Raw genomic sequence first — 24,426 nt, forward strand, 5'->3', positions numbered from 1 at the left:
GGACAGGTGTCAGGGTTGGGTCTGGTGTTGTTTGGTAGGATGGCGATGGATTGTGTTTTTAAAGATGGCCGACGGGCTGCTTCCCGTTCCGGCGCGATGACGCTATTTCCGGTTTGGCCTTTTACGGCCGCCGCTAATTACGGTGGCCGTAAATTACGGTGGTCGTAAATTAAGGTGGTCGTAAATTACGGTGGCCGCTACTTACGCTGGCGGAAGGGCACCTTGCTCGCTTAGCGATGGCGGTAGGGGCCTTTTCCGCCATGGCGTTAATTGCATTACCGCCATGGCGTAATGCTCGTGCGCGATGGGTCATGATGTGGCGCTCTTTACGCCATCGTCCCACGGCGTAAACGCTCATTACGCCATGGCGGTAATGACGGGCGATTACCGCCAGGGTCGTAATGAGGCCCATTATCACCGAATTCTTACTCTGATGCCCGAGAGTTATGGTGCACATTATAGCCGGTTAGCTCCAAGCATGGATATTTCCCGTGCTTTGTAAAACTAGCTATGAGTCACTGAGCTCTCAATTAATTGATTACATTTTCTAGCAAATAAGATAAGAAATGTCACCCACAGCATCTCTGAATGCACATTTCCACTGTACATATAGATACATAGTTGCTGTTTTGTCCCCAATGTGTAATTTGGTTCTAAGTCAAGTGCTGCGCCCTTTAGCTGTGTTGGCTAGCAACGGATTCGTGTTTTTATTACCAAAGCCCAGCTCTTAAACCTTGTTTGCCGTCTGACCTGCCAGCGTGGGGAAACACACCGTCCTTTCACACACTGAAGCATAGAAGAAAAGGCGAGTTGTGTTTTTGCTGGCAGCAGGCACCTACTTTGCACACCGCATTCAGGCTCCGAGAGGGTTGTTGTTAAACACTTGAAGTAGGTGTTAAATTGTGATTATGGTAAGCAGGTGGGTCCTTTGAATTCGGAAGGCATTATTGAAGTAACAAAGGTACTTACTGTTGGCGTTGATAAGCACGTGAAGTGAACGGAGCACGGGAATGAGAGAGCGCAGGGAGTTGCCAGTCTAAGTATCAACGGGAGGATTTCTACAGAGCAAAGCAAACAGGGATGAAAGTGCAGGCCAACGTATTTCAAATGTCTAATCCCGCCTGCAGAACCTGGTAAATACATTCACAAATACAATGCTCTCTTGAGGTAGCTCCGAAAATGGCCTCATATGTATTTCTAAAGTCTTATGGCGAAAGGCACAATTTAAAAGGAGGTGTTTCGAAATTAAGATCATCTGTTACTCTGAAGCAACCTGTCCATATCTAACTTGTTTCTCTTGGTGGAATAAGGCACAGGGCCACATTATAAATCAATCTCATTTACAATTACCACCTCAGAACTGCAGGTAAGTCCTCCAGATTCAGAGGTGGCAACATTGCCCATTATGGCGTCACAGAGGACTGCTTAGGGGTTTGATGGAATTACTGCCGGTGATAGTTCCATCAGTGCTCATTCCTTCCCTCGATTCTGTTACTGCCACTTTTTAACTGCTCCTCCATTCTCGTAATGAGGCCCTGTTCTTATCACATAACTTCAAACTTAGTTCTCTTCTACGTTATGTTTCTTTTTCCAGTATTGTGCAGCGCCAGCATGAAGCCAAAGGCAATAGCGGAGTACTTCATCGAAGGGGGCTGGGTGATATAGAGGAGCCATGTTGGTGTACTGTAACCACCATAGTGCATAGGAGGTCACCCGCCCCCCTCCCCTTCCCCCTTCCTACCCCCTCCCTCCTCTGAGTAAATTGTTCTAAATACTGATCCACTGGTTTGTTTCATGTTTGTAAATTATGCTTCATTCATTACTGTACCTGTTGTTATTCTGTAAAGCGCTTTATAAACTCAATAAACATAAACACAGGCGTAAGAACATCTTTGAGTCATAGGCAGATTCGTAGAGGTGTGTTTTTGGGGATCCTCAAAACTTCAAATAGGGGCATATGGAGGAGAAGTAGATACGCATCTGCTTCTCCTCTGCAGAGTTTATCGCTGTGCATGTGTAATGATTTCCAATCAGAACTCTTACACCTCTATTTACAAAGAGGCAGCCTGTGCAAGAACGCTGATCATTAGCATATAATCAGTAAAAAAGTACCATAACCTACCTCTAATTGCCAAAACGTTTACCGTTGTAGCTGATACAGCTTCATGGTGCTTAAAAGGGAAGGATAGAAGAAGGACTATTTCTAAAGGAGAGTGAAATGTGTATAATAGCCATCCAAAGTGAGAAGCAGCGATTTCATGATAAAAATGCATTTCACTCTACTGACATACATGTCCATAAAACATGTACAAGCAATAATGTATGCAATCACCACATTGGAGAAACACCATGGTATTTGTTGATGCAATGGGTTGGTCCTGGTATTGTAACACACTGATCATAGGGTTCTCAATGAATGCATCGAGTGGCATAAGATTAGGGGTTGAGTAGAATACAGCCAAGCTAAATATTTATCACGTCCCTATTTGCCTTTACAGGCAAAGATGGTACTGATTTTTAGAGGTGGTGAGGTACACAGTGTAGAAAAGTTGACTCGACACGCAATTAAGTGATGACGTTAGTCCGTACGCACTGTTGTACTAACACAGTGTTTTCTGGATTTTCAAGCCTCTGTGTTGCTGCACATGAATATGTAGTCCAGGTACATGCTAGCCGGTAGAGAGAGTAATGTGTGCTATCAAGCGAGTGGTCCACAAAAATGAAAGTAAAATGCTGTCCCTGAAATAGGAAGTAAGACAGCGTGGAGGCCTAAGAAAGCAAAAGGGCGTAAGAAAGAAGAAATTACAGTCTATCACATAATGAAACAATAGTCCATAGGCGCCCCTCTGCGAGAACGAACACAGCTAATTAACTGGTTCTTTGAGAAGGTACCCACTCGAGAGTCAACAGCCACACTTTAGTTCACTGTATCTTTCACCGAAGGGAAATACCCATTTGCATATCAGTCTTTGTCCAGCCCACATCGGCAGTCAAGCACCAGAATGTTATGGCAATTCTCTTCTGAACAAGAGCACCAACAGCAATCCCATACACGTGTTGCCTCATCAGTGAGGTGCACCCCTTGCTCACTGTGCTCGGAGAGGCACAGCTCCACCTCACTCCATCCCCTTCTGCCCCCCGGGAATGCAGCCCCACAGTGTGAAGACCTCTGCTCTAGTTGAATGGTTTTCATGGTGGAGTGAGTTCCTTTAACTTACTGCATAATGCAGATGGAGTCTTTGCATTAGAAAAGCACCTAAAATGTGTTGATCTTTTCGGAAATGCAAAGACTGGGGTTTCTAAAGTCTTGCTCAGTGGTCTGTATGGGCTAGGGCCAGGGCTATTAGCTACCCAGACCTGAACACATGTGCAGCACTGTCTATAGTGTTTGAGTGACAGAGGAGCCAGTAACATGACGTTTGGGCTTCCATTTTGTTCAAAGGGTGCGGGACAAGGCTTCCAGTTGAAGACTGAGACCGCTATTTCACTCATCTGTCTTACTGCCTATCTTAGGCAATGGGTAGCTTTTTCAATATATCCGTTTGAAAGGAATTGCCTGCACTAGTATCTTTCTGGTAAGGAAAGAAGCATAGGCCTGGCTCTGAACAAAAATTCCATAATAGCATCCTGATGGTCTGTGACATTATTATGTATCAGTTGTTGCAGACCCAAGTTAACAATGCTCAAGTTTTGATAAGAGGGTGAACTTAGCCAGAAGTCTGTAGCTAAAAAGAATGTGACTGATTTTATTTTCTTTATTTTTTATCTGAAACACATTTTGGCAACATGCTGTCAAGAAGCCAAGTGGACTCCACCAAGGACATCAATCATGGACTTGTTTGACAAGGTTTATTTGAGACTGTCTACAGTTATGAGCAAGTAAAAAATGATAAGAAAGAAAACAAAAACCTCCATGATTCAAACCTTTTCCCAGAATCTCTCTGGGTCTCACCACAGTGTCACTCACAGTTTCCCATATAGAGGTGTTACATTGAATGATATCTTGATTGGCGAGTGGCCTTCCTAATCTGGCCAACGAGTGGGTAGCATTGTCAAGATGCCTCAGGTACTCTTGAGCAGGTTACATGGTGTCTCTCAAAGGTGAGATAGGTCCAGTCGGCGTCTAGGGGCCTGATTGGGTTCTGGTTCACCATCTGATTTAGGGTCCTGACACTACAGCTTTCCAACGCTATCTTGATCCCTCCACGCTGAGCCAATTCTCATTCAAGCTTAAAAGCCTGACATTAGACCTTGTCTCTAGCTCTGAGGTTTACTGTCATCTAACTTCCTCAGCATCTCAGAACATTTTTGCTGCCCCTCCCACTTCTTCTAGAAAACAAATAGAACAATGGTGTGATACTCTCTGTCTGGAACGCTCCGTATACCTCTAAGGGATTTTCTACTGTCCCACTCTTTCACTTCCTGTTTTCATGGTGGCTTCCCACTTTCCTGCTTCTTCACCTCCTTTAACCTCGTCTGACCCTTTTACTCCTTTACCTACTCTTGTCTCTCCACACAACACCCCCTGCACATCTAACTCCTCCTGCAACTCCAACTACAACTCCAACTGCTCCCGCACCCCCAATTCCTCTATACATCCCCTCCTATTTCACATCCATCTCATCTTGCACCTTAAATTTCTCTAGTCCTCCACTCGCTGCTCCAACACTCCCAACACTCCCACACTACTCTCTTCCAAGCATGGGTATGTATAGCAGTGGTAAGGCCTTGCAACTTGGTGCGCTAATCTTCCCTATTAAACTATTGCTTGCGCCGCCCGGTCTTCCCTTGCCTAGGTCTATCTAAATTGACTTTACCAGCTCTTACCCTAACAACGGCCGAGCCTTTAAAAAGATGGTCTGCCATTTTGCATTTGACAGAATTGTTTCTGCACGCAAATCTGCTTCTACATTTTGGCGGCGAGTCTGATGGATTCTCCTTCGGTGATCATTTTGGTGAAATCAAAACTGGCTAAACACTACAGTTCTGTTTTTACACAGCCCACAGATTTCAATACATTATACTGAGCCTGACCCATGAAGTGCTCCCCTTCCCAGGCTCCCAGTGATTTTGTGTAGACCAAGGGTTCCTCCCCATACCCTCCAGGCCACACATCAAGAAATGCGTGATGGGGCACAGCCCCCTAAATCACCAGCATGAACAACTGAAGGTCCAAACAGTGGAATTCATCACAGTATACTTGTGTGATGAGTTTTGGAATAGCTAGCAGTCTGGGGACACACTCAGATCGGAAGAGCATAGAATACAGCAACCATAGATATTCTCTTGCTGTGCTATCCAGAGTAGCAACGAATTTAAGCTATTCTAGCCTAAGCAGGCCCTACATTATTTTGTTGCTAATGCCTTTTATGGCATGCAGTATCGCATAAAACGACCCACAATCCCAAGCTAACAAGCTCAAGTGTGGTGAGGGATTTTGAAATGCTCTCTTGGTACTTTTCCCAGCCAATGCAGCCCGGAGCAGAGATTAAAATGACCATCACGACGGTGTTTTATTTTTGGTGAAAATGTTTGCGCCCAGATGACAAACTTGTTTATTAAAAAAAATAAAAATAAAATAAAAAGGTGGGTTCTTTGGCAAAGGATACTCTAGGAAGTGCCCCTTTCCTTTTAGATGAGAGCAGAGGAGTTCAGAGTGAGGTGTGGCCCAGGAATGATAGAGGCAAAGAGAATCTGGCAAGGCATTTTATTATTTTAAAGAAGAAATCTTGTGGAGATTGGGAAGTAATGTGTCACAAAACTCCGAACAGGGGTATTTAATGGGTATTAAAGCCTAATTTTTAATCTTAATGATTGGGGATATGCATCATGCGTGTCATGTGCCTTGGACTTGGGTGCAAGTTATCCAAAGGACAACTGTAGCTGTGGAGAAATGCGCAAAAGAGTCAGTATGAGACACGCTTTTGTCACGACCAAGAAGGTCTGTAGGGGGCGCCATTTATAAAAATAACACAGACCTTGTGGCCATCAGCAAATGGAAACCAACCAACGAAATTCAGCAGTCGCTAATTATTATGGACTTCCTTTATACAATGTTATATTTGTAATCTTATCTTAAACACAAGGAAAAATACTTTGTAGGTAGTCATTTAAAATGTTATTTTTGTTTCACAGCGTTGCTCAGTGTAGACAGTTTAGTGCCACTGTTATGTTGGCATAAATCATTATGATGCTGGCATTTTCCCGTTTTACTTCCCTCCTATTTACATTAAGGACCTGAGCAGTGCCATCACGTTTACAGGGCTGAACTGGCCTATATGGAACTCAGGAGAGTGTCCGGGAGGCTTCTAGACTCTGGGCCTCTTCTGTGGTGTATTTCTACTTGTTCCCATAGGAGAAGGGTTGGGCTTGCTGAAAATGTGCAATATTCCTCACTGAAATGGATGAGTAATGGTCAACAGTGGTAATGTAGTACTCAATAGTAAATGAAGACTGAAAGACTAGAAACAAACATTTTGTTTAGTATTCCATTAGTAATCAACTAGTATTCAGCAGCTGAATAGTCTTCATATAGTATGATGCTTAAAATGAATACTATGGAAAACTAAACAAGACTAGCTAAATGTAGTATTCGTCTTTGGTAAGGGATGGGGACACTTTTGGTTCCCAGTCCACTCCTGGTAGTTTCCCACTAAGGTGATCTAAAACAGGTGGAGGGTTCACGTCCAGTACTTTGCAGTCAATGCAGGAAACCTCTTCAAAGATGAAAAGGTTTAAAACCAGCAACATTCCAATGTTATAATGTACAGTTATCAAAGAAGGGATATTGGGTACTGTATCATAGGCTTGGGACCATTTAGACTTTTTATTGCCAGGTAAAGTGTTATGGCAGGTTTCTTGGGATGAATAAAGATGAGTACACTTATTCCTGGAGGACAATGTGGTGATGTGCCAGTGTAGGGGGTAACATCAAAGGAGACGCCATACCACTATGGTGAGCCCATTCTTATTATTTTAACACCATGAAACACTTCATTTAGACACATTATTGAGCAGGCCATTTGCCAGGTAAAGTGCTATAGGTGGTTCCGTGAGACGAATAAAGATGAACACGCTCAATCCTGTTGGGTGCTGGGTCCATGTGGGGGATGGCATCCAAGGAGGCATGGATCACCATGTCACTATGGTGATTCCAGAATCTGTAGTATTGACAAAAAGGGCTTAGTAAAATGACATTAATAACCATTGAGTTGCAGTTAATATTTCATGCTGGTGCTGGAGACTGTGCCCTCAAAGATAAAGCACAAAATATGAAACTGATCTGAAAATCAATGGGAGATTGTGGTAAAATTATTGTATAGAAGATGGGGCACATATCCTGTTTCAACGTCACTAACTGTGCACCCCACAAATCATTAAGATTACCTCTAATTGTTTGATGGTCCTTTGGGACTGCTGAATATCACCACATATTCCTGGTGGTATTCGGGAGATTGTCTGGAGCTTGACTGCTCCAAATGACCTGCAATAGATACCGTATTCTTTCTATGTGTAGCACATTTTGGAGAGGGTACATGCATTACGAGGTTGGAGGTAACCATGGCGCTATTAGCGCCATGGCTGCCTCCAAAACCTTACCGACTCCGCCCATTCCAAGGTTGGCGGGACCGGTAATTCCCCATTCACCAGGGCCTTTCCCCATTCCCATTTGAGCCCCAATAGGGCTCAATGGGAATGGGGAAGGTGCTAATAACGGTACTGCAAATTGCGGTACCGTTATTAGCTCTAAAGTCCCTTTGGGGGTCCTGCCCTTAATGCCTGGAAAAACCAGGCGTTAAGGGAGGACCCGCAAAGGGAACTTATAGTAGGGCGGTAAGGGATTACTGGCACCGGTGCCCTTACCGGTGCCGGTAATCCCTTACCGCCCACCTCGTAATGCCCAATGTCTAACGAGTGTTGCTGTGCAAGGTTTTAGAAAAGAAAAAAACATTTCCTGCTGCCCTCTGTGATCCAGCAGGACAGTGTGGCATGCTTTATATTTGTTGATGGGCTAGTCCCATACAAGGTAGTTGGGCATATTTTCTTTTTTTAAAACCCACCATTGATCTGTACAAGTGATAGAAAAAATACAATATCTAGCGTGGAAAAAAGGGGCTCTAAAAATAAATACTCACTACCTTATTGTGGCCTAGGCCTCCTAGATCAGCTTTTCCAGCTAGCAAATTCATGTAACAGTTTGGAGGACGATTCAGTCAAGGCTGAAAATGTAAGATTATGGACACAACAAGTGCTACTTCTTTTGTCAAAACCAATCTCTTATAATCGTAGAACATTTTTGATGATTTTTATCTGACGAAAATCAAAATGGCCACACATGAGTTTAGTCCAACTATAGAAAAGCATAGCTGATTGAACTGTCATTATTAAAACAACTTGGCTTTTAACATGCTTTTATCCATAATTCCTGTTTTCAAAGACTAGTCTGAAAGTCACCTTTATGTTCGGGCACTGGAGAAGGGAAAATGCATCTTCTCAGATCTATGCATAATTGTAAGTTTTGCAGGTTTAGAGAAGAAAGGTGAATTTACAGCCAACTGTCTGATTTTATTGGTGGATCAAGGTCCCATCTTCACTTCAGAAATGCCCTTGAATTATTGTTAGAGTTGTTTTTATAAACCGAGACTCCTTCTTTTTGAGCTGAGGTTCTGCAACAGGTGGTTCCCAGAACAATTATATAAACAAACATAGCAACAATAGCTGGAATTTGGCCACTGAGTTTTGACTTCATATAGCAGTCCGCCCCCTCAAATGGCAGTTCACACAGAGTTATTTTTCAACAGCTGGTAATGTTCATCACAGAATCCAAGGGTGCTCCAAATTTCACAAATCCAATGTGATACCAACTGGATACAAACTGGAATTTATTCTACCCCACTTCCATTTTTTTCTCTCAACAGATGTTTAAGGAATCAACATATTTATTTGCTGTCTAAATATTTTCAGAACCTATTAATGAAGGTTTCTTACACATAATATTAGTATTTTTGAGCACCCCATTCATGATTTCAAAAAAGGCTGAAGTAGACTATTCAGTTATGATGGAATGAATTTACATCCTGTGTATCAAAACTTCAAAATGAGGAATTTCTCTCCACTGTCTTACTCTGCAAAACTGGAATGTGTTGAACAAACTCAATGGTAAGGACACATACCTTACAGTTGCGGTTTACCAAGACTGGCATTATTGCCTGAAGTGTACTTTGAGCTAGGGGGCACTGCAGATCTAGGCTCTTACATGAAGTTAAACCAAACATCTTCAAACAATACACTGCCTCTAAATGCATGTGAGATCTTCCTCTACCATGATTACATTCCGGTCTTGTCTCAAGACAACATTTTTTTTCGTGAAGGGGCATGAATGGATGTTCATCATCTAAAGTAATAACCACTGCGAATCAAAAGAGTCAGTCTGCCCTGACCCCATTACATTATCTGACTTTCTTTGTCTCGAAATAATGTAACAGTGCAGAAGACTTATTACTTCTTTTGAGAGGATGAAATCAATAAAGTTAATACAGATGCAATTTCTTTTTTAAAGAATAATTTTGCAAACCCACATCATGGTTGTAACTTTTTCCTACATTTCAAGTCAAGGGAGTTTCCATTTTCTTTTCTTTTCCAGCATCTCCCAACTTGGTCCATCTCACTGAGAGCAGTGAGAAAGAGTCTCAACCAGGTAAGGATACAATAATCACAGGTTCTAGCGGGGATGATCATCACAAGCAGAGATATCTCCGAATTATCCGATGCCAATGATCCACTACATGCCTTGCAAGCAGATAAATATCCTCAAGGTCCCTGTTTTCTCAGGGAGACAAAACATTGTAGGCAAATGCCGTCAAGCTTGAAGAAGAATTATTTGATCCAGATACAACAAAAGTGGCTGTCTGTTTTTCAGTCCAGTTCTGAATTGACAATGTTTTAGAAAGTCATGTAAATAATCACATTATGGGTGAGAGACACAATATTGTTACAGGTGCCCATATACACTGACAGTTCTGGTAGTACTGCCCTGTGGAGGAAGGATAGCTGAGGGGCAATGCATTTGGCTTGGAAGCAAGACAACTCTGTGCAACACCGGTCCGGATCCCGATCACGCACTTAGAAACCACTTGCTGGTATTAAGCGTATTATAAATGAACAATAAAATTCAAATAAATAACCCAAGCAAGGGGTTCTCACTGGTACCCAACAATGCCTTGCTGTGTGTTTATTTCTAGATACTTCAAAGTTTGTAATTGAAATTCCTCCTTTGTGCGCTACTTAGTAAACTGGCTGATAACATGTTAAAAAATGAGTCTGAGATAATTTCACAGGCTATTGTGCACAAACCAATAAAGAAAATAATGCTCTTGTGTTAAAACAATTGGTGATCCATAATTTGAAATCGTCTTTTAACAAGACTTCTATATTGTGTCCTTATGTTATATTCTATTCACAGTTGTTTACCATATGTTTCTGAACACTTAATTTTCATTGGGTATTAGTTCATTTGTGTCTTAGATACAGTTCTATGGTACAAAATCGTAGTCTGCATCCAAATGCGTACAACTATTCTCAGCACATTTTAAATAAAGTACCCTTCATCAGGAGGTAATGCTGTATATGGAATGAGAAATTCGTATACCTCATGGCGTGTAAGAAGATTCCAAGATTCCAAATACTAATTAAGCAATAAACCCAGAGCTGGGTGGGCATAACCGCTTCAGGTAAAGCCCTCGGCACTTAGTTACAGGCCCAAGTGCCTTAACGCAGGCCCTTCAGCATTACCTGAAATGGTAATGCACCCCCAGAGAGGGGCTTATTGCTATTAGTACCCCGGCCCATCAGACCAGTGTAGTAATTGTAATTGTGTTTTCCTTTCAGTTGTGAAATGGCTTTGGCATTTTGCAACTGAAAGAAAAGAAAAGATGACCACCTTAGAAAATGATACGTAGTCCTTTCTCCCGATGGCTGCCATGGAACGGGGAGAAGGGACTACATGTAGTCCCTTCTCCCTTTCCATGGTGGCCATTCAGAAATTCAACTGGGATGAGAAAGGCTTTGTATGGCTGGTAATGACTCTGTGAGGGCCAACAAGATCACTTGTTACAAGCTTATTTTCCCTCACCGGGTACTAATACAAGTTAAACAAGGGCAAAACACTTACTTTGAAAGTTTCTTATTATCTATGTAATTTTATAGGTAGGATATATTGCACAGAATTCTGTTAAGTTTTGTGATGAACCAAGATAAAGACATAACTCATAACTGGGGCATAACATGGATGCTTCATCAGACTGGTATTCTAATTGAAATATATATTGTCACCCTGGCTCGTTAGTGTTCATTATTACAACTAACAACATTTAGATTATATAGTTCCTTTATGATCAACATTCCAAATACACTAGCTGAATGTTTCTATTTCTCATTCAAGATAGGCGCTTGTACAATAATAGAAAGAGATTGGTATACAAATGATTGGAGAAGTGTGCTGTACAGAAATTTGAAGGAATATAAGAAGTGGGCATTTAAATATGCAGTGAAATCTGAGGTACATGGAAACAAAAGTGTTAGCCGAGAAGTATCTTAAAGCTCCCCCTGAATTTATGAGGACAGTCATATATTACCCAAATTCTTAATAGGATTTGAGGAGACAATTTATGTGTTTCTAAATCAATAGACTAGAAACCAAAAACATTTTGGGGGTCAGGGGCGTGTCTACAAGAAACCACAGTATCTATAGCCAACTCCATTGTGGAAATAAGATAAACATTTTTAAGCACATGTTCATTGAATCAAATTCCACAGAAGAATTAAGGAAATGCAGCTCTGACAAATGTGTAAGAAATAAGGAATTTATCATAACTGAATGATTTTGCATGAGACTAATTAATGGTAATAAGAATCCTCTGATCTTTAATTAATTGATGTTTTGGGACATGATCAGTAATTAAGATAATTTGAACATCATTAAAATTTAAAATAAAGTCATTTGTACTCATTTTGTGTGGTATTTCACTTTTCTATGATTGTGGAAGTGTTGATTAAGTGAAACAACTGATGAATTAATTTTAAGAATATGATGTAATTTGTACATAAAAGATATTTGCTATAACTTTTAACATTCTTAATGATGTAATATGATGATGTGATGCATAGTGTGAAAGGTTTATATATTTAACCAATTGACACTTTAATATTGCATGCATTTCTAATACAGGCAACATGACTTGCTCAGAAGCCGCACAATCCTTTCGACCTGTTGTCGGGTGCAAATTATTGATTGTTTTTAAAAGTGCCAAAGACTGGAGATGAGGATGGTGTGAAACATGGAAGGAAAGATGCATATAAGGAAGTGTCAGTGTCGTAGAAAGTATGTGGACTTGCTGGGCAACATGTGATGCGGCCATGGCAGGCCAAGGTAACGGATCGCCTCACTACTCAGCAGCTGGATAATGCTTGCTTGTGACAAGGGAGGATTCAAGTCCATATGCTGGGCCCCCAACACAGATGGAGTTCTAGTTGTTACCAAAGCAGCATACAGATCTAGTAGAATCAACCATCTTAAGAATCTGTGCAAACATACTTTCACTCATACCATGCAAATATTCACAAATCTCATGCATGTGATACCACATATCAGATGGAAAGGTAAGAGGGAAGTAAATATATTAGCCATGCTTGGTTATTTAAAGAACTATGTGAGGAGGTGGGTTGGTTCCCGGATTACAAACGTTGTTCCAAATTTGAAACACTGCAAGGTGCCCTGAAGCAAAGAATCAAGAAATATGATTGGGTATGTAACTATGATCATCTTAGTACCCTGAAATGCTATTCATATGTGCCGTCAGTGGTTCATCAATATCTGAAGCCCGAGAGCTATTTAGAAGTAGGCCCAGACCCATGGGTCAGAGAGTTCTATCTTCGGCTTCACGTGAATCAACTTCCAGTTCTGGCCGTCTGTGGGGCCCGGAGAGCGATTCCCTGCAACTTTAAAGACTAGATTTTGTAGGATATCTGCCATATTCCCTTTAACCTACCTTGAAACACCTAACATGTATTGACGGAATGCCCTTGCCTTGGCTCTTTGTATATGGTGACATTGGGCCATCTTGTCCAAAATCTAGATTACATTAAAAGTGATGAGTTGTGGATGCTTTGCCTTAATTGTACCTCAAAAACTGCATTGTTGGCCCTTTACAGGGTCTGGAGATTGGTGGTGATGATGTTGGAGCAGACTGATATAGATATGGAATAGGACTGTGATGATTATGATAAGAGTTGATGGCAGACAAATGTATATATTGGGCTTATTAAATGAGATGTGGGGTGATCTAAACATGATTTGATTTTCCCTTATTTTCTTAATGTGATGTTTTATTATTTTAAATGGAACATATGTTTTCTTTTTATATTTTGATAAATGTTTTGTATTTATGAAATTGGAAAATGATATATGTGATAAATTGTGTTAAGTATTTCTAAAATGTGTTTAAAATTATTATTGTAAAAGTTCAGTTTCTGAACTCATATACAATTATAATAAATAAATAGAAAATGTGAAAAAAGAAAGTTTATGTAACATGTCCATATGCTGCAGTAGAAAATAACACTCCTGTGTGGCAGCCTTCACACAGGCATGTCCTGCACATACCCTTGCATCGCTGCTGTTCGTGTATGAGCCATGGGTCCCTAGCTCCAGAAAGCTGGCCTGTTGGACAGCTGGCAGGGTTGCTGTAAGTGGTTTCAACCCAGCACGCCACCTAAGTCAATGCCTAGCGTGTGATGCCCAGCTGGAACCCTTGTTTATTTATTTTTATGTCTAAAGTTCTTTTATTTCTGAATGATGTACCCTTATATCATGCCCCTCTCTTTGAATCCCCCCGGTCTCACTGAACCAAGAAGTAGGTTGTTTTGCAAAGTTAAAAGATTTATTTGATGAATTGAACAATATATATCACACTTTTATGAAATTGAGCAATATCTAGATATCACACTATTAATATTTATACAATGATCAGTGTTGGGTAATATGACAGTCAACAATCTCTTTAATCAATAGGAGTAGGGATGAGAAGAATAATGTAGCATAGAATAAAACGTTGTGTGAGTGCAATGAAATGCAATGATAGGAAAGAATGGAGCACAGAAATAAAACTTGATATGAATTCAATCAAATGCAAAGTAATCACTCTTTCCCCCTGATACTACTCAATCCCCCCTACTATGCAATATAGAGATGGGAGGAGATAAACAGGTTTCAGGAATAAACACACTCAAATGCAGTTTCAATCCCAATTCCCCCAGTAAGCTTAGAGAACAACCGGAATGATTTTAAACAGGTCAATTTCTTTTGAATGTGGTTTGGTAAAGAATGGGAAAAATGCAAAAAATGACTAATTCTCTAATTGAATTCAGAACTAGTGGTAGCTGCTTTGGATAGCTTCAAGTAAACACTAGCAATGATGAATGAATAACTGATAAATAGGAAACTGAATTCAGAGGTTAAATGCAAGAAAGAGCCATTTTACATGTGGTGAAATGGAGCCAAATGCGGAATCGTGCCAAACTTTTCAGTGCGCGAGAAATGCGATTACAGAAAAACTACCAGGAGTGTGGTTTTAGATTCATTTGAAAGCTGAGGATCTGACATTTAGATTTTGTTTCTAGCATGTACGGTTCAAATGTTACAGAGGTTTTAGTGAAGGTCGATTTTTCTCAAAAAGAGTCAAGATTTTAAATGAAAGATGCACTTTTGAATATTACAAACAATAATGTTCTTGGCACTAAGGAGACTATGAAGATGCAAGATACCCAACTGTACAGCCACCAGAGCAGCGGCACCTCCGCTCTGACTTTTGCACGCCAAGACACTTGTCCTTCTTCAGCAAAAATATTAGCGCAAGATGAATTTATCACTACAATTAACAAAGGACTATATGGATGAGGGAAAGATTCAGAAAAGACAAAAGAGATTCTACAATGCAGTTTGGATATGTTGGAATGTGTTGGATAGGATTACTTAAGTGTAAGAGATTGGCTATGGACAATTTCTATGGTAAATACTCACAACTATGGTTTGGAATGGGAATAGGCCCATCAGGATCTGGCCAAAGGTTTGGACTGGTATCTGCTCGCCCACCGGACAGGATTCAGGCACCTGGTTCTGCACTCAGCACGGCCTCTGGTCACTGCATGGCCTCTGGTTCTGGATCAGACAGGTTGGTTCTGGGTTACAGCGCTGCTCTACTGGTCTGGACCTCTGGGTTCTAGCAAGAGTTCTTGGCAAGAAGCAGAAAAACAGCACAGCCCGGCTGTTGAAATTGTTGCACCCCTTGCAAATTTGGGGTTAAAATCAGGTTGCAAGATTTTAAAGGCCAGCTGAGAAGGGTTCAGCTTTAGGGTTGGGCATTCTGCTTTCAGAGTTCTGGAGTCTTGATCTGGGTTCTTCCTGCAGAGCGCTTCGCCAGTAAATCAGTTGATGGGTGAATGTGTGTCTCTAGGTCCTAAGCAGTTCCTATTTATGTATTTCCCAAAGGGGTGGGTAGTCTGATTATACTAAGCACACCCTCTAGGAAACTGATTGGTCAAAGTGTTCCCACTCTCCTGATTTGAGGAGGAAAACAGTGTGTCATGATGTGTCATAGTGATGCTGTGTTTATGGTCCAGGGAAAAACCTCCCCTTTGTTTCTACAAAGAAATTATATTTTTCACATAAAACATATTTACAATATCCCCAACTTGCTAATAATACAGATTTACATCCCAAATTAAATAAGGCACGGATCTGTCAAAGTCCCATCTTCTTAAGAGTTTCAGTTCATAAATGACAGTTTTTCATGCTTTTAGTTGTTTACCCAGTGTCAGATCTGCAGCACAGAAATAAAACTTGATTTGAATTCAATCAAAGGCAATGTAATCACTCTTTCCCCCGGAAACCACTCAATCCCCCCTACTATGCAATATAGAGATGGAAGGATAGAAAACAGGTTTCAGGATTAAACACACTCAAATGCAATTTCAATCCCAATTCCCCCATCAAGCTTAGGGAACAACCGGCATGATTTTAAACAGGTCAATTTCTTTCGAATGTGGTTTGGTGAAGAATGGGAAAAATGCTAAAAATGACTTTAATTCTCTAAATTGGATTCATAACTAGTGGATAGCTTCAGGTAAACACTAGCAATGATGATTGAATGACTGATAGATAGGAAACTGAATTCAGAGGTTGAATGCAAAAAAGAGCTATTTTACATGTGCTGAAATTGAGCCAAATACAGATTCGCGGCAAACTTTTCAGCGTGTGAGAAATGCGCTTTTAGATTCCTTTGAAAGCCGAGGATGTTAGCTTCAATTTGACATTTACATTACATTTCTAGCATGTACGGTTTGAAAGTTACAGAGGTTTTAGTGAAGGTCGATTTTTTCAAAAAGAGTCAAGATTTTCAATGAAAGAACGGCTTTTGAATATTATAAACAATAATTTTCTTGGCACTAAGGAGACTATGAAGATGCAAGATACCCAACTGTACAGCCACCAGAACAGCGGCGCCTCCGCTCTGACTTTTGCACGCCAAGCCGCTTGTCCTTCTTCAGCAAATATATTAGCGCAAGATGAATTTATCACTAAAATTAACAAAGGACTATATGGATGAGGGAAAGATTCAGAAAAGACAAAAGAGATTCTACAATGCAGTTTGGATATGTTGGAATGTATTGGATAGGATTACTTAAGTGTAAGAGATTGGCTATGGACAATTCTATGCTAAATACTCACAACTATGGTTTGGAATGGGAATAGGCCCATCAGGATCTGGTCAAAGGTTTGGACTGGTATCTGCTCGCCCACCGGACAGGATTCAGGCACCTGGTTCTGCACTCACCATGGCCTCTGGTCACTGCACGGCCTCTGGTTCTGGATCTGACGGGTTGATTCTGGGTTACAGCGCTGCTCTACTGGTCTGGAGTTCTTAGCAAGAAGCAGAAAAACAGCACAGCCCGGCTGTTGAAATTGTTGCACCCCTTGGAAGTTTGGGGTTAAAATCAGGTTGCAAGATTTTAAAGGCCAGCTGAGAAGGGTTCAGCTTTAGGGTTGGGCCTTCTGCTTTCAGAGTTCTGGAGTCTTGATCTGGGTTCTTCCTGCAGAGCGCTCCGCCAGTAAATCAGTTGATGGGTGAATTTGTGTCTCTAGGTCCTAAGCAGTTCCTATTTGTGTATTTCCCAAAGGGGTGGGTAGGCTGATTATACTAAGCACACCCTCTGGGAAACTGATTGGTCAAGGTATTCCCTCTCTCTTGATTTGAGGAGGAAACCAGTGTGTCATGATGTGTCATAGTGATGCTGTGTTTATGGTCCAGGGAAAAACCTCCCCTTTGTTTCTACAAAGAAATTATATTTTTCACATAAAACATATTTACAATATCCCCAACTTGCTAACAATACAGATTTACATCCCAAATTAAATAAGCACCGATCTGTCAAAGTCCCATCTTCTTTACAATTTCGGTTAATAAATTACAGTTTTTCAAGCTTTCTGTTATTTACCCAGTGTCAGATCTGTACACATTTTTCCACACACATGCGCATAACATCTGGGCATACTCCTGTACATTTTCATATTCCTAACATTATTACAATTGCTACAATATCAACATTTCAGTGGTTCAGTCTCTGAACATCGCACAAATTCTAGAGTATTTTTTACTTGTCAGCAACATTTCCACTTTAACAACCTATAAATTCTAGATTTTTACCAATTTGGCACAGTTTTCTGTGAGTCTATTTCTCAAAAGTATATTTTCTTCAGTTCCAGATACACATTTTAGTCTAGCTCCGGCTCCAAGGTTTGGCTGGGCCAGAAGCAATCTGAGCCTCTTCCTGCCAGCATCTGTTTTCTGTTGACGCCCAAATTTGCATTTCCTTTCAGTCAAGGGAGTCTTTTGTCTCCTGTCAGAGCAACAGGCCAAAGTCATCTGCCCCCTCCTTTCACACCTCCCTGCCAGTTCCTCAGCAGAGAGCAGGGGGGAAGATTCCTTTGTTTGGGAGAAGCAGTGGAATGTCTTTGAAGTCCAGCGTGTCTGGCTTTAACTCACTTTTAACACAATGTTTAAAATAGTCTTGTCCAAAAATACAACTTACATTTTTAACAAATATACCCACACATCTCTTAATTCCAGCCTTTTTTGCACATAGAGATTGGATTGTATCAACCTATATTGCTTTTGATGGGAAGTCTCTTCTTTTCCATACTTTGATGTAATGTACAAGTTTAAACTGACAGGTTAAGTAAATCGCCAGCTTCTGACACAGGCGAGTGGTGGTACTGCGCCCATTTCTGACATCTTTTTCTCATGCAAGCACCTTTGAATGTGGATTATCTTCTGATAAAATGTGTTTCTGCTGATATTGTGCTTAGGTGGATTCTTTAAGTAAATGATGTTTAACACCCAACAAGGATGTTAGATCTTTTGTGCTGTTTGAGAATCATTATTTTGCAAATTTAACAGCCAAGGAAAAACAGATTTTTAAAGCAGTTCTGTGTTTCCCTTGCAATGCAGCTCTGCTTTTTCAAGTAGTTTCATTTTACTCTGTGAGCAGCCAAATGATAGCTTTTGGCAGTTGTCTCCTGTGTTACCACTGACATCGGCAAAATGGATTGGCGGCCTATTTTTCAGGTTTTCCTGCGCACCTTCAGAGATTTTTGGCGCACATAAGGCTTTTTGGCGGACATTATGTTGTTTTTGATGTGAACAGCGCACAGTAATGTTGCATGGCATAGACTAGTGGGTTAGAACATCCCACAAGCCCCCCTCTTGCGATTTGGCGTTGGTCGTCCATCAATGGGAAGTCGCAAGACTCGGATGTCAGTCTCATTTCTTTTGGTTCAAAAAATGCAAAGTTCATCATCTTTTCCTCCATCAGGGGTGGATTGACCGGTTCTCCTCGCCCAGTCGTGATGTGAATAATGAGTGATAATCTGGGCCCCTTGGATCTTTGCTCCCGGTCTCCGTGTAGTCCTCCTTGGTCTTCGTTTCCATGGTTTTCAATCCTAGGATAACAAAGCAAAAACATATTTGTAGAGATTTCCCCACCACTATTAATGTAGTGGGGCGGACACATACATTTTGATAAATAGTGACACATTTTTCTATTGTAAATTATGGACTATATCTGGAATATTTTATGGTGGGGTTCTAGGGAGCTGGAGTGACCCCCTCTGGGTTTCCAGTAGACTCCTCCAGTTGCTGCAGAGTGTGCCTAGGATGGCAACACTTTAGTTGGTTAATATGGACCCACTTATCTTCCCCATCTGCCAAACTTCCTTTGGGGATGTGGATTTTGTAGGTGACTGGTGAGATTATCTCTACAATTTCAAAAGGTCCCCTCCAGCTAGGACAAAATTTTGCGCTGTTTGGCCTGATTCCTTTGGAAATTGTATAAGTAGACCCGGTCTCTTACATTGTATTCTTTTCTGGTAGTCTTTAAGTCATAGTGGTTCTTCATGCTGTCGGCAGATCTTTCTAGATTTCGCTGGGCATAGGCAAAAGCATGTTAAAGGTGTTTTCTTAGATTTTCAACATACTCATGAGTTGTGGAGGTAATAATCAATGTCTGCTCTTAGGTTCTATAGAGCATATGCTGGGGAAGCACGATCCTGCGTCCAGTCATCAGCTCAAACAGTGACATTTTAGTTGCAGATGAAGGGGTAGATCTGTCATTTTTTTTAACATGCTGACAATTGTTTTGTTGTATCTCTCTACTGTACTACTAGAGGCTAGCCGGTAAGCAATGTGTAGCTTCCTTTTGACCCCGAGTATCTCCCACATCTTTGTCATTACTTCGCTGGTGAAATGGCTACCTCGTGCTGACTCAATCCTTTGGGGTAGTCCAAAACACGAAAATATGTGGTTGATCATCAAGGCAGCTGCTGTTTCTGCCTTGCAATTTGGGGCCGGGAAACATTCCACCCATTTAGTAAACAAGCATGTCACGGTCAACATGTACTTGTTCCCCCTAGAGGAGCGAATCATGGGCCCGATATAGTCGACTTGTAAATCTGAGCAAGGCAGTGTCATCCCCTTTTTTGGAGAGGCGCACAGTGTGTGAGGGATGTTGGCTGAAATTGTGCACACACAAGACACCCGTTCAAATATTGGTCGATGTCCTGCCCCATGTGTGGCCAGTATGCAACCCTTCTTAAGATTTCAAGTGTTGTATGAAACCCCCTATGACCGGCTGTAGCCGCATCAGAGCGTGATTTAACATCAGGCTTTGGAATGAGGTAGGAACCACCCACTGGTAATGGCCAGCTAGGGCTTTCCTTACCAACAAACCGTCTTGGATTCTGAACATTTTTGGACATTTCATCAACACTCTGAGGTCCTCTTTCCCTATGTAATCGGTATCCGTCAGTGGAAAGTTCTCAGGGTCCTCAATGTGTTGATAAAACTTACCAATTATTGGATCCCCTTTTTGAGCCGTAATTAAATCAGCATCTGGGGTATCCTTACTCCATTGTGCAGTTGAGAGTTCATTTTGAGCATTTGTCTGGGACCTAGTGATAGCAGTGACCTGGATCTCCCCCAACAGGGACTCGATCTCAATTAGATCCCCTTGGATGGCTCCAGTTTTGGCCAGCTGATCAGCTAGGTCATTTCCAGTTTTGTCTGGTCCCTCTACTTTAGAATGACCCTTGATCTTTTTCCAGACGATGGTCATCCCATTCGAGGTGACCAGATCAACAGTATTTTGGATTAATTTCCCATGTTTCAATGGTTTGTTATTAGCACATAACATGCCTCTGGTTTTCCAGTTAACCAGGTGCTTCACGAACCCGTTCCGGACATAATACAAATCTGTGATTATGACCAGTTTGAGGAGTTGGAATTGGACAGCAGTGAGGATGGCTTGATACACAGCCATCAACTGTGCCACTTGACTACTTTGGGGACCAATCTTGTACGCAGAGGAAGTTTCTGGGGTCTCATTCACCGATGCATTCCCTACGCCAGCCACAAGTTCTTTTTCCCCATTGTTGTCAGCATGGTAAGAGCATCCATCCACATAGACAGTGGGCATTCCTTCACACTTGTCTTCTTCACAGACTTTGTGTGGGGAATTGAGGCATGCCTCCATGTTGTCCTTGATTTTTAGACTCTCGTCCTCGAGACAGTTTTCTCTGGCACAATCATGCAAGTCAGCCAGACCTTGCACGAGGAGACTCTTCTTGTTTTGGCCATATCTGACCTCCACAGGAAAGTCTTGCATTGACAGAATCCAGGAAGTAATTTGGGAATGACTCACATTTCCAGCCCGGATTCTGTCACTTTGGAGATATTGCAGAGGCTGGTATGGAGTCTCCACTATGATGTGTTTCCCCTGGATAAATGGGTGGTAATTCTTCAATGCCCACACCGTTGCCAGGAGTGCCTTCTCACAATCGTTGAATTTTTCCTCCACAGAGGATAAAGTTTTGCTTGCATAGAAGATTATTTTATTGACCTTGTCAGGCTTTTGGTATAATACTGCAGTCAAGCATGTATTAGAGAACCCTGTCTCCAAGAAGAACTCCTTGTTTTTGACAGGGTAAGCTAGGCAAAGTGCGTGTGATAGGCTTCTTTTAAGTTATCTTACAGGCTCGGCTTGTTCTGGACCCCACTCCCACTTGACCCCCCCTTCAAAAGATGAATCAGGGGTCTTGTGATCTTTGCGTAGTCCTCAATGAACTTTCTACTGTAATTAGTCAGTCCAAGAAGGCTCCTTAGTTCCCGCAGAGTTGTGGGGTCTTTCAATTTCTGGAGTGCTTCCACTTTCTTTTCCTGGGGACAGAGACCCAGAGGAGTAATCTCATGCCCCAAGAAATGTACACGGGTTCTACACCACTGTGCCTTTGAAAGGAAAGTTTTGCTCAGGCAGCCCTCAACTGTGTCAGAACATAACGGATCTCCACTATGTGTTCCTCCATAGTTGAGCTTTTAATGAGAACATTGTCTACATAAGCCAGGTTACCCCTCTCACCCAGGTCGGGCATGGCCTTATCTAGAAAAATGTTGAACTCATTGCCGGGGTTGATGTATCCGAAGGGAGTCCGGGTCCATGTGTACTGCTGTCCCCCGAAGGTGAAAGCCAGCAGTTATTGGTCCTCCCTACTGACAGGTAAAGTCCAGTATCCATTGGTCAGGTCTATTGCAGTGAATACCTGTGACCCCTGGATCTGGGCCAGCCCTTGGTCAATGTAGGGAAGAGGCCATCTGGAAGTATGGACCCGTTTGTTGAGCTCCCTAAGGTCGGCGCAGAGCCTCCACTGGCCGTTTTGCTTCAATATCCCCAGCACCAGATTATTGAAGGTGCTGTGCACTGGACGGATTATCCCACGGGACTCAAGGTTCTTAATTATTTCAGTAAGGGACACCATTGATGCGAGAGACAAGCAATATTACTTCACAAACACTGGAGTCATGCCAGGGTCCGTGGGAATTGTTGTTGTGTGGATGTTGGTGCAACCACAGTCATATGAGTCCACGGCAAAGAGATTTTAAAAGTCCAAGAAAACTTGTTTCAATGTTTGCTTCTGCTCCAGATTCTCACAGGCATCAGCTAGCTTGACTCTCTCTTCAACCATCTGCATGAAGCCTAGAAAGACTTCCGGTTTCGCTATCTCAGCGGCCTCCTCCAGCTGGGTGGGGAAGTCCCTGGTCAGAGTGCTGATTTGGACTGGTGGCTTCAGGTGGGAAAGGCAGCCCTCATGGACTTGGAAAATCACCCCATCCCTCCTGAAGTCACAGGTCACATCTTCCTTACCATAAGGCAGGAAGTGTACACCAGGAAGTTCCCCCCATGCCGGGTAAAGATCCTGTCTGGTGTTGTGTTGTCATCACTGTCACTGTCAAAACAGTCCTTGGGGATTGTTCCTACCAGTTCATTGCCTAAATCTATGGAAAAATGTCAGTCATCAACCACCATTCCAATAATGGTGCCCGCGGATAGAGTGATACTCTTTACATCACTGTTATCCACCTCTATTGGAATGGTGTCATGTTCTATATTGACTAGTGGTGTTGGGTTTACCCCCAACCCTCGCTGTTGGAAATGAGCATTTAAATAAATATAGGCATCAGGGTTTTTCAATTTCTATCCTCTTTTAACTTTCACTTCCAGGGAGAATTGTTGAGTCCTTTCTGGGATGGTGAATTCCTCTCCAATCTGAATTTCAACTGCATAAGGCAGCAATTGAGGTGACCTAAATGCTTTCTCTGGGTCATCAAAGCCCATGGGATTATCCGCTAATCGGGACCAAGGTTTGAAGTTTATTAGGTCCAAACTAATGGCAAAGCGATTGAGAATGTAACTGCCTAAGTAAAAGGCTGCAGTGGCGTCTCGCATGACCCAACAATTATGAGCTATGCTCTTGTTGCCTATGGAGATTTTGAGCATACACCTGGCAGGAGATGTTTGGGATTGGGTGTTTCCAGATCCATTTCCCATTTGTCTATCAGTTTGAATGTGGGAATGACTGGATCCTTTGGGATTTGGCGGAACATGCCTTCGCTGATGAAGCTCTTACCGTTGTTCACACACACTCGGGCGAGAACAGAGCCCTTCCCTTCATTTAACTGAACAGGGATGAACAACTGCTCTCCAATTTGCTGAATATCAGCCAGGCTCTGAGCTGATGTCTCATCTTTCTGGACTATAGAAGTGTGAATGTCTGATTGTGGATTGGTACAGAATTTCAGAGTGTTTCCTTCCAGTGTGGAATGACACCTTGAACTGGAAGGAAGGTTGATTTTCAGAAATAGAGAGGACGCCCATCACCAATTTGTTGTCCTACTACTATTACTGTCACGTCTGGTATTTAGTTGTTCTGGAAGTGAAATTCTACGTGGTCAGATTTTTGTTCAACCATGTTGCAGGTGCCATTTAAACTAACATGGTTGACACTCTGTTTTAATTTTATTGGTCGGCTAGTCTGGGTCCAGAGGACCTTGTTTACGCAATCTATTAGGGGTGACAACCTTCGCAGAAGGTCATTCCCTAGTAAACAAGGGGTGCCCTCTGGAGTCACAACTATGACTGGGTGCTTCACCTTGTGTCGCCCATTTTTAATATCCAAATCCGCAGTCCCCTCAATGGGAATCTCCTTCCCGTCAAAGTTCTGAAGTTGTCCAGGAAGAAAGGTGAGAGGAATTTGGTAATTCTCCCCCCTTCCTGAATTCAGTTTATCAAAGGCCTTTTTGGACAGAGGGGTAGCTTGGGATCCAGTGTCCACCGGTGCCAAAATTGTACCCTGCCCCTGTATTTGGACCAGGACATAGAATCTTCCCTTCTTCTCCGCAAGGGGGCACAGATAATGTACATTTTTGGACAACTGGTGGGTTCATGTTTTAGTTTTGGATACTGATAGAGAAGATATTTGGGCAG

This window comes from Ambystoma mexicanum, chromosome 1q (genome assembly GCF_040938575.1).
Source record: "Ambystoma mexicanum isolate Mex_15411 chromosome 1q, UKY_AmexF1_1, whole genome shotgun sequence".
Taxonomy (NCBI): Eukaryota; Metazoa; Chordata; class Amphibia; order Caudata; family Ambystomatidae; genus Ambystoma; species Ambystoma mexicanum.